Source organism: Nothoprocta perdicaria, unplaced genomic scaffold, assembly GCF_003342845.1.
Source record: "Nothoprocta perdicaria isolate Ctin4 unplaced genomic scaffold, notPer1 scaffold_0, whole genome shotgun sequence".
NCBI lineage: Eukaryota > Metazoa > Chordata > Aves > Tinamiformes > Tinamidae > Nothoprocta > Nothoprocta perdicaria.
This window is the reverse complement of record NW_020454092.1, coordinates 16,419,966-16,437,933: the sequence shown is the minus strand read 5'-3', so window position 1 is coordinate 16,437,933 and position 17,968 is coordinate 16,419,966. Positions and strand designations below refer to the sequence as shown.

General features: G+C 34.4%; 1 protein-coding gene across 1 annotated transcript in view; it reads left to right on the top strand.

Annotated features, from left to right (window-relative positions):
- Nucleotides 1-17,968, top strand: part of AGBL4 (ATP/GTP binding protein like 4) — a 442,154-nt gene that overhangs the window by 60,494 nt on the left and 363,692 nt on the right. The gene's annotated exons all lie outside the window — the stretch shown is intronic.

Genomic DNA, 17,968 nt, shown 5'->3' with positions numbered 1-17,968 from the left:
GYTGGACCTAGTCAGCGGTGAATTTAAGCATACACTGAACTAAGTGTGTCTGGCATCGGTGAAAGGCTGCTCGTGTTGAAAACGAAGAGCATGCTTTCCTGGATGAAAGCCAGAATATGCATCATCCTGGTTGCCATCGTCTTATTTAATCACAACCTTCATTTGTTATTTCCTAAATTTGAAAATCATGATGTGTGATACGATCCGAGGTAATCAAAGTATGCCAATATGTTAAAAAATGATGCTACGGCATGTGAGCCCTAACGTTTATAAAAAACTTAGATAAGAATAATAAAATTCTGTGCTCAGATCCATGATTATTCATATCTCTACCTCAGGTTCACTGATTGTATGAAGAGAAGAAAACATAGTGTGTTTTGTAAATACTATATACATGCATGTAAAATACTATATGAACCATAGGTATTGCTATTAATATCTGCTAACTCAAAACGTGTTACTATTTCTTGACCCTTATTTCTTTTACACAAGTAAACACTTCCAATATAGAACTACTAGTGCTTCTTCTTCTTGATTAGATTTGAGATAAAAACAGTAATCCTGTAATGCACTTAAATTTTGTTTCTATTTTGGGGGATGAAGTATGACCTAAGGAAGGTCAATTGAAAAAATTTTGCATTTGTTGAAAAGAACCTAAAAGGAGGAAAAAAAGTTTATAAAACTCTTAGGACTGTGAGCATCTAAATTAAGCCTGTTGGCAGAAAGATAAAGTTTTCGTACATACATGTATATCTATTGATTTAAATGGCTCTTGCTGCCAAGGCATTACAAATGAGGCTGTCAGTGCAGTAGCAGAGCACATCAGCAATATCAGGCAGACCAAGGAGACTGGGACAAAATTATTAATGGACAAATCTTATTTCAGAGCTAATGTAACTCAGTTTTCTTTCAGTGTTAAATATGGAAAATGTACAACCTCAGATTGGAAGGTAAACATAGGATAATATATTTTCAACTTTCTTTAAAAATGAATCAGATTTTGGAAACAGTTTCTTGAGTAGAAATTTTTCCATCTCACAGATTTTGGGKTTTTTTTTTTGCGTTTTTGGGACCTCTTACTGAGTAGATATTTTCTATCTAACTTAAAGTCAATARGAGATACACCTGTCTGACTTGTCCAAGAGTAAAATCTATGCTTATGTGCTTTCTTCTGCTTGTCTTATGCTTTCTCTGCTTTCAGGACTCATCTTTCTTCAATCAATCCTTCTAGATTTTATCTTGCCACCTTTTATCCCGCTGTTTCTCTTTGTTTTTAGATCTTCTTAGTTTTCTGTTTTTCCTCACTGCTACCAGATTATATAGCTTTTAAATTAGCAATCATGTGAAATCTTTCTATTTAAAACTGAAAAGAAAAAAGGTTAAATTCTAAAACAAATCCACTAGCCTTGGAATCCTTTTTTTTTTTTTTTTTGATAAACACAAACTGTTATATTTTCAGCCATAGACATTCTTTCACTATGGATGATGCTAAATTCTCAGGGCTGTACTTGAACTGTTTTTATGAACCGTGTTTTTATCTTTAGATATTTTTTTCCTTTAAAATGGGATTTTTTTTTCTCAGTTCATTAGATTGGAAGTGTTATACTACGCTTGTCCTTGATTCAGTTTGCTGCTTCTTCATGGTCCAAATTGCCCTTCATGCAGAGCTGAGCTTGTAATATGTACTCTAGATGCTGAGTAAATGCTTTCTCTGGCTCTCCCTGGCTTACTTACTCAGCCAGCCTGAGTCACCTTCAAAACATCAAGATTATGTGTATATACACTGTAATAAATAACCACATGTGCTGGACTAATGCAGATTGAATTTGTTGAAATATGGCCTATTATATTAAAATTTATGTTTCTATTATAATTTTTATTGTATGAAACAAATTTGTCCCRTATAAAATTACTGAGAAATAAGATCTGTATCCATATATAGGGAAGCTTATCTTTTCTTGTGAACTGTTTAATAATACATTCTACCCATGCACATATCTTCTAAATGTCTATTTTTTTTCCTGCATCCTCTTAAAAATTCATAGCTGGATTTTGTCGTTTTAAAACAGGTCAAATACCTTAATCATAATGCACCCGTGTACATTTCCTAAATATAGATGACTAAAGACTTGATACCGTTTTGGACTTGAACCAGTTCTTTTCTAAATAACATCAACAGGTTAGGAATAGACTTGCAACATATTGATTAAACGGATTTCAAGACAAAACTCAGCTCTAGCTCATATGCATCCCTATAACTAACAAAATATGATAAGAATTGGGGACTTTGTAATACACCCACTGAACAAACAAACAAACACACCAGAGATTACTCACCCCTAGTGCTTTTAGTGGATTGAAACATGTATGACAGAGAGGATTGGTTTTTTTTTACTGAATGGGAGAAACAAATATTAAAGAAGAAAATCTGAAATCAATTTAAGAGACGCTAAATTAGCCCTATTTCATGATAATTCAGCTTTATTGAGTTCATATCACCATCTATAAAATCGGTCTGTGCTCTTAAAAGTAATATCCAGTCTATCTCAATTAGCAATATAAAAAGCTTTCATTGAAGCTGGATGGTAGAGTGAAACTAAACAGATTTAACTATAGAAAAAGAGAAAAAGAAATCAGTGAATAAAAGGAGAAGAAGAAGATATTTATATTTCTGATATTTATTTTAAAAAGTTTAGTAAAATAGACAAAATAATTTAAAACCATGAGCATTTCTCAGGCTGATGATCTGTATATATACATTTGTTTTCAGATGTTGGAAGACTAGCTTAATGAATATTGTTATAATTTAAAACATTTACAATTACAGTAGACCAGACTTAGTTATCCCAAGTCTAACCTAGTCAGGCTTAGCAGGGAAACCATACGTGTGCAGAGGACCAAGTTCTATTCCAGCAGACAAAAGGGAATTTTGGCAGAGTTTATTGTGGCCAGAATTTTAASCTGAGTTACATAAACAACCAGTAAATTGCAATGATGGTCTGTCATTCCTCTTTCATTAATAGAAAACAACTTTCTATTAATTCTGCATGTTGTGCCATATTGATATTGTGCTAGTTTTATATTTCAGGATAGTTACCTGAAGAGGATAGATAGGTATTCTTCCCTCTTTGACTCATAAATGACTTCCATGTTGTTTTCCCTCTCCTGTTTTCTTCCCTTTTCCTCTTTCCCTTGCTGTTAGGCACGGCATGTTGCTTGGCTATAATATATTGAAAGTACTTGGTTGTTGTGCAGGGGACAGGAAATAGCTTATAGAAAAGAAAAAGTGGAGATAGAGAGAGAGAGAAAAAGAGATGGATGGATGGATGGATGGATGGATGGATGGATGGATGGATGGATGGATGGATTCTCTCTCCTGTGTCTAGTTGCAGCACATTGCAAGCTTTGAGATTTCTACAGAGCACTGAGAAATGGTTTGAGACTGATCAGATGTGCTAAATGTACGTTTTGAGGGCTCTTTTGCATTAAATATCTATGCCTGCTGCAAGGAACGAGAATCTGTGGTTTATTGCTGTGACTGGTGCAACGTTTTTCTATTTAATTAAACAACGAATTAAATCGAGCTTGTTTATAAAATGCATCCTTCTGCTAATGTAGATCATAAAAGCTAGAGCTAAAGATAACTCTCTGATATTTTCAGACTTCTAATTGTGATTTTTAATGTATTGAGATGGGGATGGGACAATAGCTCTCTGGATTTGAACTCTTTATTCCTTTTTGTTCCGTCTCTTATGAGTTAATCAATTTAGTTCTGCTTTTTATTATGTTAATATATCTTGACTTGATTTAAGATACTTAATGGCATTATTTAGTTAGCAAATGAATAAGCACAAGCAAAGATATACAATTTTTAAGATACCAACAACATATCTAACAAATGCATTTTATGGTATATTCACCCCTTAATTTCTTGTCAAATATAGCCTAGTTTCTATACTAAACTATTAGTACTTTAGGTACTAAAATGTACTATAAATCATACAGGATGGGTGGTGATGTTCTTATGTTAGTGTCACTTTACCCTAGAATCCTATATTTCGTTGCAGGCTTTTCTGGTGCAATGCTAATCCAACATTAACGTTTTCTTCTCCTTTACTCACTAATAGAAATTGTGGCTGTCATGAATGGAGGGACCATATGCTGCTTTGAAAAGGCAGCAGGGGTCATGGAGGCAGTTTATAAATGATCTGAGTAAGAAATGAACAGAGACCAATTAAGCTAGTTGAGAGGCAGTAGGACAGCAAGGATACAGAATTTGATCTGCTTCAAAAATAAAAGTACAATTAAACATTTTTTTTTTAAAGAAAAGCTTTCTATATTTTCCCCTAATAATGCCATCCTCCATTAAAACATCAAAATGAGTATAGTTTGTAATTTTTTAACGAAGGTTTTCAACACTGGAAGTTGTTGCACGTCAGTGAAATTAGCAGGAAAGGACTAGTGGCCGGTCACAATATGGCTTTTGTCACCGAGGAAAGTCTGTGCGCTAAATAATGCATGCGCAATTACTGCACTAATCAGGCTGGTCAAAACAGGTGATCTGGTGAATATCTTTGTGCCCACTGCCATTTAATGSTATTCACCCATGTATCTATTATAACTATTCATTTAACACCACAGGTGTGCTAAGTGCTTTGCAGATAATGCAAAGATGAAGGCTCCTTTCTTGGAGAACATAAATTCAGAATATTCAGAATACAGATGTAGGATATTAACATGCATAATGTGGTAATAAAATGCAAGAAAATCTCAGTGACTTTTTATTTTTTCARCCATCCTTGTTGAAACCATCCTTTATTTTTTCACGATCCTTGTTTAGCTTTTGAAAGCTATTTTGGGACTATTTTAGGCTTTTYCAGGCCCCTGAAAAGTATCCAATTAGTGAGAGAAGAGGACAGAGCCAGGGAAGGGTTTCCAGATGTAAAAGGCAGAATGAAGAAGTGCCACAGGAGAGAGAGAAAGAAGGGACAATTTAAATACGAAAAGCAGGCAGATGAAGACACAAGTGACTAATTTCAGTTGCTATTATTTCTTTTGTAAATGCCATAAAGAAAAGTAAATATGGTAATAGCAAAGAATGTGGAAGATCTAGTACTGACTAAAATGCAAAAGGAAAAGCCATATTTACAGTCAGGAAGAAAGGAAAAAGAAAAAAAGATTCTTCTAGGGAGTGTTAGATCTCTCTTAAACAATTTTAGAGACTTAAACATCCCAAATGTCTTTAAAGTAAAATTATAATTCCCAGATAACGACCTCACGCTTCTTACTGCAAAGTGAGAATGCTGGTACGTTAGTTGACTGTTTGGTGGCACCGGTCACAGACTGCAGCCAGTCTTCTCTTTTCTCTCGCTCTCCTGTAAAACTCTTTTTTTTCCCCCCTCCTCCCTCCTCGGATTATAAATCGTGACAGGGGCTGGCCCGCTGCTGCATGGGGACCGTGCAGCCATTCAGGCTGACCAGGCTGGTCTCATTGTTTCCTTGGGCTTCCCCATATGTCCCCATCTATCTGCACTCTCACGTCTTGGACTTAATGCTCAAAGCTCCTTTGACAGATACCAGTTTTTTTCCTCCTGTTTTGGAGCAGCACCCAGAAAAAGAAAAAAAAAAAAAAAAAAAGAAGAGATGCTGATCCATGTCTGGCTCTCTGAGACATTAGGTTGATACCAGCGATACGAAATAGTAGTAAAATAATTTGAAGAATGTAGATTTCTGCTTTGCCTAGATAAATGAAACGACATAATGTGGTGTATCTGGAGTGTCTTGCATATCTAAGTATCTCAAAACACTTCACAGATTATTGTGATTCATTGTAATTGCATCATGATATTGCTATTGTATTACAGGCATGTTATCATTTCCGTAATAAACATTTATCTTAGGGTGCTTGTGTGCACCACATAATTAGCTGTAGAATAAAGCGTGTTAAACAGGAGGTGTGATTCATTAGAAGAATGATAAAATTTGATTTTTAAATTCTAACTATTTATTTTAACTACTACTTCTTAAAAGTAAAAATAAATAAAGAGTGAAGTTCTGTTAATTATGAAACATATTTATAGAAAACAAGCTTAATTAGTGATTGAAAACTAATATGCATTTAGATGTTAGTACAATTAGTTATTGTTAAGTTTTTCATTTCCTGTCACTGTAAAATCTAATTAGTAGGCATAGGTTTGCTGCATTTGTGGTAAAAGTAGGAGTGTTTGGTCAGAAGTCTTAAATAAGAAAGCCCTTTATTCATCAAAAAACAAAGCAAACGAACAACTTAAGGCAATGTCCTTTTTACTGAATATGACCTTGAATGCCACTCCAAAAGTAATWTTGTATTAATATTTATAAAATTAAAAAAATAATTAGGTATCAGAATACCAACTATAATAAGTGAAGCTGAAAACCTTCATACAAAATTACATAGATTAAATGAAAAATATACTGTATTGTAAGCTAATCACTTAATTATCATATTCTGCACAACTTTTGCCTTTTGAGATTTGTCTGCAGAAGACACTTAACTAACAGAAACTTAATTAGCCACTAGGAGAAAGAGAGGCATATTAGCTCCAAAGATATAGGCTCTCTAAATAGTGTACTGAGTGGCTCTGATTCAATTGGAAATCAGCTACAGGTGACCTGTAACATCTATAGATTTTCTATTTGACAAAGTATGACATGCATCGCTGGGTAATAATTAAGTAATTTTGGCAGAAGTCACTCTAATTCAAAAGTCAACACCTTGCGAAAACTAACCACTAGGCAATTAAATCATGCTTCTTGCTTTGGCCTTTGGCTGCTTGGTTCTCTCTAGCTGCCTGAAGAACTTTGCAGGAAGAAAGTAGTGCTTAGCAAGTTTAAGTGGTTCTTCTGACCTCAATTTTGGATCAAAACTTGGATTTTGCCACCAAAGTCTGCCTAAGTCCATTTTACATGTTTCTGGGAATCTGAACTTAAAATGCCCTTTTTATAAACTAGTTTAAATAACTATGCATGTTTTTACAAAGATGTATTGTTGATGATTCCCTGAAGAACTGAAAAGTATGAAGATAATATAGTGCCTTCAGATTTTACTTCTGCAGCTCAACCATTTTTATATAGACCCAAATTACTTCTTTACAGACATATACCAGTGGCAAGATGTAGCACCAGGATTACTTGCATAATAGTGCCATCCCCTAGAGCTAAGAGTTGCAAAACTCCTAGAATTTCTGAATGCTTTCCACCACCTACATGCAATATATATGCTATATATTATTCTTATTATCTCTATATTATTAGCTRTATTGACAGAATAGAACCAATTATTATATTAACTCAAAACATTTAATTTCTTCCTTGGGAGGATGGAATTGTTCAAAGTGATATTTTTGTAACATCTTCYACTAGTTTTTAAGGTCGATGCAGTTCATGCCATACAGAACAAGTTATTTTTTCTGCCTTTTTCACTTCTGCTTTTGTGAGTCTTATTTCTGAACAGCATGAAAGTTGGAATATGCTTAGTTTTGTAAACTGTGCAGTGTCATAGCTGGTGCATTACTTCTGAGTTGTCTGAAACTATTAACAATTTCATGGAATATGCAAATTTAGGTGTAGCTATGTCATGTTTTCCATCATTTAAGACAAGAAAAATAAAAATTTTTAATACCCAGACTATACGGTATCATATCATATTTTAGGTTTGTGTATTTTTTTTCAGTTTGTGCATTTCTTTATGACCATGATTGCTTTTRAAATTTCACATGTGAAAATATTTAGTTTGTAATATTTAGTTTGGTATGAAAATAAATTTTAAGGTTAAATTCTAAGTTCAAGGTGATATTATTTTGAAGGAGATTTACTCTCATTTTCAATGGGTGGAAATGTGTACAAATGATGAATTCCCAAGAGAGTTAATTAGAAAGAAGATAGGCTCAATGCAACAGCAGTTGCTGGACTGATAGATTGTGAGAAATGTTTAAATATATATGTTTAAATAAATATATATGGCAATACAGGTTATACATTTAAATGATTCCTGCAATCATAAACTAGTGTGTTTGTATATATATAATTTGTATATATTTATGTATTTTATTATTATTTTATTTTTAAATTGATTTGCTCCAGTGGGATAATTTTTATAGATGGTGAATCACAACTTAGCTTCATTCTACTTTTGCTGGATTAAAATATAACATTCATAATGAATCCATTTCCAGATCTCTGTATGCAAAGCAAAAATGGTTGCTTTTGCTTGTGAAAACTTTTTATGACAGAGAGAAMCTCCAGGGAATGTAAGAAAATGACCTAGTTCTTTTCAACACTTACAAATGGCCCCAAATAATGGCCAGCTTCTTATAAGGCAAGTTCTTATCAAAATTAACATTAATTATCAATAACATTTTCAGTGCTGTGCTTTTAGTCATTGTAATATTTGTCTGCAGGTTTTAAAAATGCTGGTCAGTTTGAGTACTCTGCAAAATTCATAGGAAAAATAAGTATCAGCATTTTACCAAACCATAAATTTGTTATCAGGAGGTTGAATAGAATAAAACAAACTTTAGAAATCTGATCAGGAAGTAACTTATCCAAATCATTATTGTCCAAGAATATCCCATGTTTAAGTCAAAACTCTATTCACTTTTCTAAGATGATCAGATCATATTTCTTCAAAGCGATATATGATTGTTTATTATGACTGATAGGTTTTAATTCTTAGCAGAGATTTTTTAGCCTCAAATGTCACGTGGTCTTACATCAGCTACCTTCCTTCTTCATAGCTTTTTCAGTTTTGTATTCTCTTAGGTAAATCATTAAATTATTATAACTGGTTCTTTAGTTTTTACCTTTGCGTTTTTCAGGAGATTCCTATACATACGCCAAAATTCTCCATGATGTTTAAGTGCTTAAGTACTGCAGAAATCTTAGTTTTAGTTTAATCATATCTTAACCAGTTCTGGGAGTTGCAGTTTGCAATTGATGTATTGATTTGAGGGGCTGGTCTTTGCATGGTAATGTTTGCTATWATATGTGACTATACTCTTTGAAATGATCTTAAAAAATAGTCCAAAAAATCCCTTAGTCCTAGTCTTCTCTCCTTGACAGGTGAAAATTCTCACAGTTACCTGAACTTGTTTAAACACTGCTTCTTGCCCTTTGGAAATGGAAGGCCAGTCTGTGTGCAAGAGAACTTTGGTCTTGCTTCCTATGGTCCATATAGAGCATTTCCTATATACTTCTTGTCTCCTTACCATGGTATCTGCTTTTATGGAGAGAGGAGAAGAGTATAATGGGCAAGGATATGAGAACTCTGTATCGCATAAGCCAAAATAACCATATTTGATTCTGAGAGATGAGAATGCCACAACTTATTCAAGATTATCTCTTGTTTTGATTAAGTCCAGAGAATACAACCAAAATAATAGTCCACAATGTATTTATCAGACGCTATCCAGAGAGCCTAGCATCAGAATGGTGTCCTAAACTTACCAAATTTTGTGCTAAAAAGAAAACGAGTAATGAAAGTAATGTAATGTGTTTGGACTTTACATCAGATTGGCAAATATTTTAGGATGTTTAAAAATAATAAAATCTAAAAGTAATATTAAAATAATCTTGGTAAATCTACTCATTACTTATTGTATCTTAGTAGTTACACAGTTGAACAAATAATAMTAGGAAGATTTGGAATAAGAAGTATCATTGCTTGGATTGATTTTTATTTTGTAAAAGAAAAAATCCTCCACCTCTCATTATTGGGCTCTGAATTAGAAGATATTTCTCTCTTAAGAAATTTTATTGAGATGTGAGTTCTTCAGGACTCAAAGGAGTACTGAATGCCTTGAATATAAACCTTAAAAATTTTTTTTTTTTTTTTTTAATTTACTGTACATTTATGTCTGCCTGGCTGCRCCAAGGAACAGCTTCCTCCAGTGGTAGGGAGTGTTTTTTGAGCACTTACATCTAAAGTGTTTAGCATTATCATGACTTGAATGAAAACATACACTCACTGATAAAGACCAGAGTGACAAATAACTAGGTGGGTGATAAATAGTGAAAAAGATTGGTTTGCCTGTGCAACTCAGATGGGGAAATCGTCATAGGAAGAAAGACTTTGAAAGAAACCCAGAAATCAGTGTGAAGTATGAATCGAATATGAATATAATGTCAAGAAGGGTAAATAAATTGGAAAGTCTTTAGAGGAGAGCCACAAGAACATATAAATGAACTAAAATTTCAGAAAACAAAAGCTTTGATAATGAGCTCTTGCTCAGTAAATAAAAGTATAAAGAGAATGACTGTCATTTGAAGTTCAGATTAATTCAGACTGGAAAATATTTATAGCCATTAGGCTAATTACAATTGGAATGATTTACTGTGGATCGTGTCTCATTCTCCATCACTAGCAAGCAATGGAAGTTTTCCCCTAAAATATATACTTTAATTCAAAAAAGAATAAGTGCTTGCCTACATTCTGCAGAAGGTTAGATTAGATGATCACAATGATCCCCTCAGGCTTTTAATCTATAAATTTATGAAATTCTCCAGCTGCTTTGGTTGTTCCATTGCACTAGGCCCCTGCTGTTGGCTGCTGCATCTAAATATACTGCAGTCTGGCTCACTTTTGTGTAGCTGCCAAGAATGTGAAACTATTGAAATACATATCTAGAGCTTGCCTATACTATAAACACTTATTTAACTTTCTTTTACTTGCCAAGCAGATAAACAAAATTATTCTTCCAAGAAATAAACCCCAACTACATACATTATCAAGAGGAGCATTTTGAGAAGTTTTCACCAAAACCATGCTGTCATGATAATTAGAAAAGGACCCATCCTTTATATACCTTTATATGACTGGAATGGAAGTGAAGTTTGCAGGATGATAAGCTCTCAAATTTGTGAATATATCGATATTTGATCGCTGGCAAAAGACATATTTCCTGTGATAGGTTCTGCATCTGAGTTTTGTGTATCTTTGAGGTAGCTTGTATTAGCCCTTGTTTGGGGTTGTTGGAGTAAATAAACTGAAAAAAAGGAATTTCTTTTTCCTAAACTGAAGTTTCGGGTTGGTGAGTATCATCTTTGTTTAATACTGTAGCAATAACCCCACTAGTGTGGGTGTAGGATATTGTGCTATTTATAGAGCCATTAGGAAGACTTTGGCTATGAGGCTGCATCTTTCTTTGAAGAGAGCTATCTCATTAATAGCAAGATAAATCTTGATGGGCAGTGCAAATAGGCAGTACGCACCCTCGCTATACTGTGAYACCAAAAGCATTTTCCTCTAATTTCTTACCATCGTGTTTTCTTTAAAGACAACTGAGATTATAACTTCAAGGTTTGCATACTTTTTTCAGAGTACATTAACCTTGGTCGATTGCTATAAAAATTTCACCCTATCTATACAGTATATTTAAAGTTTGTAAGAGATGTAAATAACTCTAAAAATGACTGAAGAARCATAATCAGAACTCGGTATTCAACAGCATTAAGTATATGTGCACACTTTTAGAAAAAAATTCCATTTTTGAACATTATTGAAATTATTCAGAAGAAAAAAAATTAAGCTAACTATGAGCAGCTCAAGTAAGATTCAGGTTGTTMATTTTGACTTATTTTCTGTCTAGTTTTGTAAAGTAATTTGAACCTGTTTTGTAAACTTTGCATGCAGATATGCCAGTTGAGGCATAAATTCACTCATCAGCCTTTTACCATAATGATTTATGATAACGGACAAGACTAATGATAATTTACTTGCCCGTCAAAAGAATTTCTCATCCCCAGCAAGTGGGCAATTAGAACTTTGCAGGGCTGCCTTAAGGTTGGTTAATTGTGAATTGCTTCTCTTTTTAATATTCTGTGAGCTTTTGCAGGCAAAATGCTTGTCTTTTGATTTCTAAAGAACTCATGTTTGGAACAATTGCTGTACTTAACAACTGCTTTTCTATATAGTTATTTTACCATTTGAATGGGATCTACTGCATATACCTTAAAAATATTTTGCAAGACTCCACAAGTTGCTAGCAAAAATAGCCTGGGAAAATTAGTATTTTTTGGTCTTTTTAATACTCCTTTCTCTGAGCTTCAAGTTTGAGGAAAAACTGTTTTGCAGCTAGTCATTTTATAAAACAAATAATGCCAGTGAAGCATGGAAAGCCTGTAGAACCCATTAGCTGATATATATGATCTCTTGGTAATGAATACAATACAATAATTATTACTAGCAAACTTTTATTTATATAAGTAAGTATYGCATTAGCACTTCTACTAAGATGCCAATATTGTAAGCAGTGTGGATAAAATAAAATTACCCTAGTCAGAACTGTTTGGTTCTTTGTCTTTGGTCATCCTGAGATTCATCTCACTTAACCGATGCAGTCTGAAGTTTGCATTTCCTCTCTAGATTAGCTGTCTAAGCTCCCTTTCTAAATTGCACAAAAATCAGCATCCTTCTAAAGGACTATTTGTCCCATTTTAAAACCATTTCTACAAGAGGTAATGAACTGTTCTAAAAATGAGCCCATCTCTCTCCATTCTCTGKACTGTTAATCACATCTTTCAGCCTGATGCCTGTCTAAGTCCTGACAGTCCTTCCTTGTGGCACCTGTCACAGATGTTGTTTTCCCTCTGTTCATGCTCCTAAAACTCTTATTCTTTGGGGCTGAAGTGCTGTGGTTCTGGTAGACGGAAGAAGAGGGCTGAATTCAAGAATCCTCACTGTTGTGTTCACATTTTATATGTCTGCAACACCAAGAGACATGTTGAGCAGAATCCTAGTGGTTCCACTGCTCCATGGAGCCCCAAATCTCATGTTCCTCAGAAGGACCATATTCTCCTTTGCCTTCTGTCACTTATTTGTATGTAACCAGAGAGAAGACTTAAATTCCTCTTCCTTTCCTAATCTTGCAAGGATCTAGCCACATCTTAGCCAATAAAAGTACATTTTTATTTATATGCCTGTGTTAGGGTCTGTATACTTAGGAAGAACTAAAATACCTCCTCAAGCCCTCAGATACAAATCTTGCAACAACAAAAATTCCCCAAAGTGTGAATGCTAAAGAAAGGAAGTTAGTCATTTTGCTATTAAGTGCTACACGTTAAGGACAGAAGATTGACTTTCCAGAAGGACTAACATCTTCTTGACAGATACAATTGGTCGATTTTGTCTATTCCCTTCCTTAATGGATGACACCTGTAAAAAAAAGTAAATCTATTTTTAATGGGATAGTCTGCCTAAATGACCCAATTTCAGGAAGAGTGCACTTTCATGAATATTTATTTAATATAAAAACACTAAAGTAAACCAGAAACTACATTCTATAAATAAAAACAGCCCAGAGGGTCAAACAATGATAGACTGGATGATATGAAAGCTAATTTAGTATAGCTTTATGCTGTAGGTTAGCAAAACAGATCTCAGCATGTAGCTGCTCCTGAGAGCTGCAGTCAGTAATTTTTTGGCGACGTTTGCCCAGGCAGGAGGTTGCTGTGTGTGCTAAGGTACCGGGAACATAAACCAATGAGCGCTGGRAATAGGTAGCATTTTTTAAACGTGTCTTCTCATAGGTTGCTGTACTAACAGAAAGAAACAATTTTATTTTATCCGTCTTAATGTTCATTTTTAGCCTGTGTTGATATTTCATTTTAAAATATGGTTTAGACAGAAGGAGCTTTTGAGAAGGTATATTGAGACAACATACAGTTATCTCCTCTGTTCTTTGCAGTTGGTTTAATTCCATCAGGTTGTTCCTRTTTAATGCAGACAGGTACCTCAATTTCTTCTACAGAAAAACTACAACCAAGGTCATGGGTTGTCCTTAAGTGGTGAAATTAATACCTTACGACACCATTTGGGGACATAGTGCAATTATTATATTCTACATATCTAAATTTGTAATCATGAGATAACTTGCATAGTGACTCTAGTCTTCTTCAACTCCCTGCACAGTWAAATGAAAGTCTATAGGTTTACCATTTCATTCATCAACCATTTCCAGTTTTCCTAGCTTGGCTACTTTTGCGTTAATATGGTCATAATATTCCTATGTTCTCCCGTGTCAATTTTACTTACACAGGAAAGGAGGTGATTAACTAATGAAGAGAGTGGTATTAGGACAGAGCAGAGATTCCTACTCCAATATTCATCCCTCCTTCAAGCTAAAGCACACAATCATTATTTTAATTATTTTATCATAAAATTATGTTACTCAGAAAACAGATATCTCTAATGCTATCCCCCTGTGTTACTTTGATTATACCAAAATGATTCCTATRACAACTTAAAATACTGGGTTGTTTTTTTTTCATGTTGATGCTTTATCCATTCAATCATGTTCAGATAATATTATGATTTATGTCTGTTGCCTTTCAATACATGAATATATCTTCATTTTATTTATGAAATGCTCAGTATGTGAACCTGTGAACCTCAGCTTCAAATCAGGTGATAAGACTTCTTCTTTTTTTTTTTTTTTTTTTCATTTAGGCAACCTCAAATCATCATTTTTTTTTTAGATTGAAAAAAGACCGATTTGAATAACAGCACATATAGGAACTGGGAGAGAACTGCTTTCTTACAAAGAGACAGGCTTCAGCCAAACCATCTGGTTCCAGTCAGAGAGCAGCTTCGGAAGCCACCAAGTTCTCACACGTTTGTGCAGCAGGCTGGCCTGGGAGCCATTCTTTGCAAAAAGTCAAGATATTGCCAATTAGGAATTAGCTGGTTGTCAGTAACTTACTCCATTCAGGATAGAGTTCTCCATAGCATCTGTGCGAGCACAACCCCTGCTTGATGAGAAACTGCTGACTGGCTGGATTCATCCTGCCTCGTGGTCAGGGACCAGGGGTATTAGCATCACCTGAAGTGGTAAATCTGTCCTTTTGTTCATATCTTGAGCATGGAGAATACTGTATACACTGTTCTTCACATTTTAGAAACTGCAGGAGGTACAGAAAGAAGTCACAAACATTTCAAGAGCTGGAGAAGAGGCTTTATAGTGAGAGATTTAAATAGCTCGATCTGTTTATCTTATCAAAAGAAGATTGATAGGTAACATGATTACAGTGTTCAAGTAAATTCACAAGAAGAAAATACTGGGTATTAAGGAGCTATTTTTTATTCAGGCACAGAAACATAGTAGAAGCTAATGCTGGAATCTTAAATGAGAWAAATCAACTTGGAGTTGATCAACACATTCTAACTAGTGAGGATTATTGCCCAATGGAACAAACTCTTAAATTAGGATTCTCTGCCTTGTGATATTTTTGCAATTAGACTGTGTATTCACTACTGAAAATTGTGTCATTGTGCTGAATATAAGGGTGAATAGCAAGTTTAATCACCTGTGAGCTGCAGAAAGTTAGCCTGAATATCTTAGGAGTACTTCTGGCCTTGCACTCTATGACATTTGTGAAATGCCCAACTTCTCCTCTATGGGAGAGATAGGCTGGATAAGTCATGGACATGCTTAACTTCAGAGGGTTCCAAGATCCAAGAATAGGAATTTACTATTTATCAGGACTTTTTAATATACTTTTGCGTGACATTTTATAGCAAAGTTTCTCATTTAAGAACTGGGTCTGCTCACCTCTTGCATCCGGTCCTTTGCAGGTGGATATTATTTCATTGCTTCTGCCTAAACAAATGTATTAAAAAGCATAAAATGCTCTTTGACTCTGCTGAAATTAAAGGCAGAACTCTAACAAGCTGATCAGGATTTCATCCTTATATTTAGCTAATATATTTATTTTGCTATGCACAATTAATGTACATATCACAAAGATTTTTGTAAGTTTGCAGGTGGAAGGCAGTGGACTGCACRGTCATGAAGAAAAGCAGGAGGATCTCTGTAAGTGCAAGATCGATAACTAGGAAAAATAGCATAGGATCATTTTATAGTATGGGATATTATTTTACTTGTCATATTTTATTATTATAAGATCATGAGCACACATTAGAATATAGGGCTATATTAGCATAAACTATAAATAGAACCATATTATATGTCTGTATATATATATGCTATAGATATTTTTATTTTTAGAACTCAGTAAGAGAGTGCCTCTTTCTTATTTTACCAGTGTACAACTTTTTCCTAGATTACTGCCAGTTTTTCATTTTCAAATCCCCATTCTGYATCCTTTCTCTCGTACATCCTAATCTCCCTTTTTATAACACYGTCTCCGAGTGATTCATTTGTGACAGTCACAGAAGCATGCACCCCAACACCCACACGCAGGTAAATCTGCTGCGGTGATATATTTTAATTACAGATTTAGTCAGAAGTAATTAAGGTTTTATGTCACAAGGATAGTGGAGAGTTTTAAAAATTCATGCGGTTTCAGTCTTTGTGAGCGCGCAGTTTGTGACACAATGGCTTGCAAAACAAGAACGACCCCTCAGTGCTGTTAGATTAATTAATAGAAAGAGAATAAACTTAATGGAGCTAGAAAAGTGCAAAAAATTGTGTTTTTTCCACTGTATATCACACAGATGGAATGGTCGTCCTGGGATTGCGGCGGGGGACCGTAATTGCATTTTAATTACAGTGCTGATGGCTTCTGCTTCCTACCAGATGGAAGGCCCTTTTAAAATAGAGGCACAATAGCAAGCCTCTGCTTATTTTCTCTTCTGATGCTGGCTAACATAAAGTGACACGAGACAAAAGCTATTATGGTATGGTTTGATCAGAAAGACTTTATTCGGTGCTCTAATATTTTTTAGTATGAAGAAAATCCATTCTCTGCCGATATTAAAAAGGCACTTCTTCAGTCTAGGAATTAAAATGAAAATATGCAGGGAACTACCTATTACTGGTTTAGTAACAATCCTGGTTAATCACGTTGTTGCCAGGCTGATAATATTTACAGGAAGAAAGATTGATACCAGAGTCTTCCTTTGTTTGCAATGCTTAGCAAAGATGGTTCTCAGGATGGCACTATACAGAGGAAGGTGTGGGTTAGGTTAAAGTTARCAGATGTGAAGTTTACTGCATTTCCTCGATTCTACAAATATTATCATAAGTTAGCAAACACAAAAGTGCTGATTACTGAGGAACTGATGCTGTAGAGAGGGGTCAGATCTGCAAATAACGTGAAAATTACATTCAAAGCCACCAAATTGCATTAAGAGTCATACCTTTGTGGACATGCATACAGTATTCATAAGTGAATAAATGAATTATATTTAATAATATTTCACCTTTTTGTCATACTTTAAGTGCTTTATACATTGGTGTTCTTCAGCAAGATGCCTTTCCACTGTCATTGTATCTTCTAGACTATATCCTTTGTTTTGTTTTATTGTAAAGATATATAAGAGAATCTTTATTTTACTTTGAATCTTAAATAAAAAAGTGAAAGTAGCAAAAAATAAATTTGCTTTTTAGTTAATATAGAACAATTTTTTTAAGCTACTTTTTTGTGCCAAGGATCACTTTCTTTAATTTGTGCATAAGAAATGTGGTAGGTACCCAGCAAAAATGGTAATAATATTTAATACTTGTAATAATAAAAATTAGTGCATGGTGGCTCAGAAGGATTAGACTTTTAGTGCTATGTTGCCAACGACTCAGCTTCTTCTAAGGCAGATGCCWGTTAACCCACTGCAGTCACCTCTGTGTTCTCAAGGATTTATACCAGAAAAGAGTCACTGAGCAGGATGCCCAAAGGGTCAGCTCTAGAGGCAGTGACGATGAACTGGGGCAAAACTGGAAAGTTTCAGGCAAAGAGGTTCATCCTGCTCCTTCTGCAGCTCTGTGAAACTTAAATACTGGCAATAGTGGAGCATCAGTAGTTTGATTATTTTTGGGAAGATGTATTTACAGAAACATTTATACAACCACTATTTTTTTCAGTACAACAAGACATTTGCTGTTTTCTTTTATAACAAGTTTATGTCTCACTTTTTACTACTACAGCCCGAAGTTCCCCTCCAGTATTAGAGTATGTGTTCACAACTGAATAATAATAA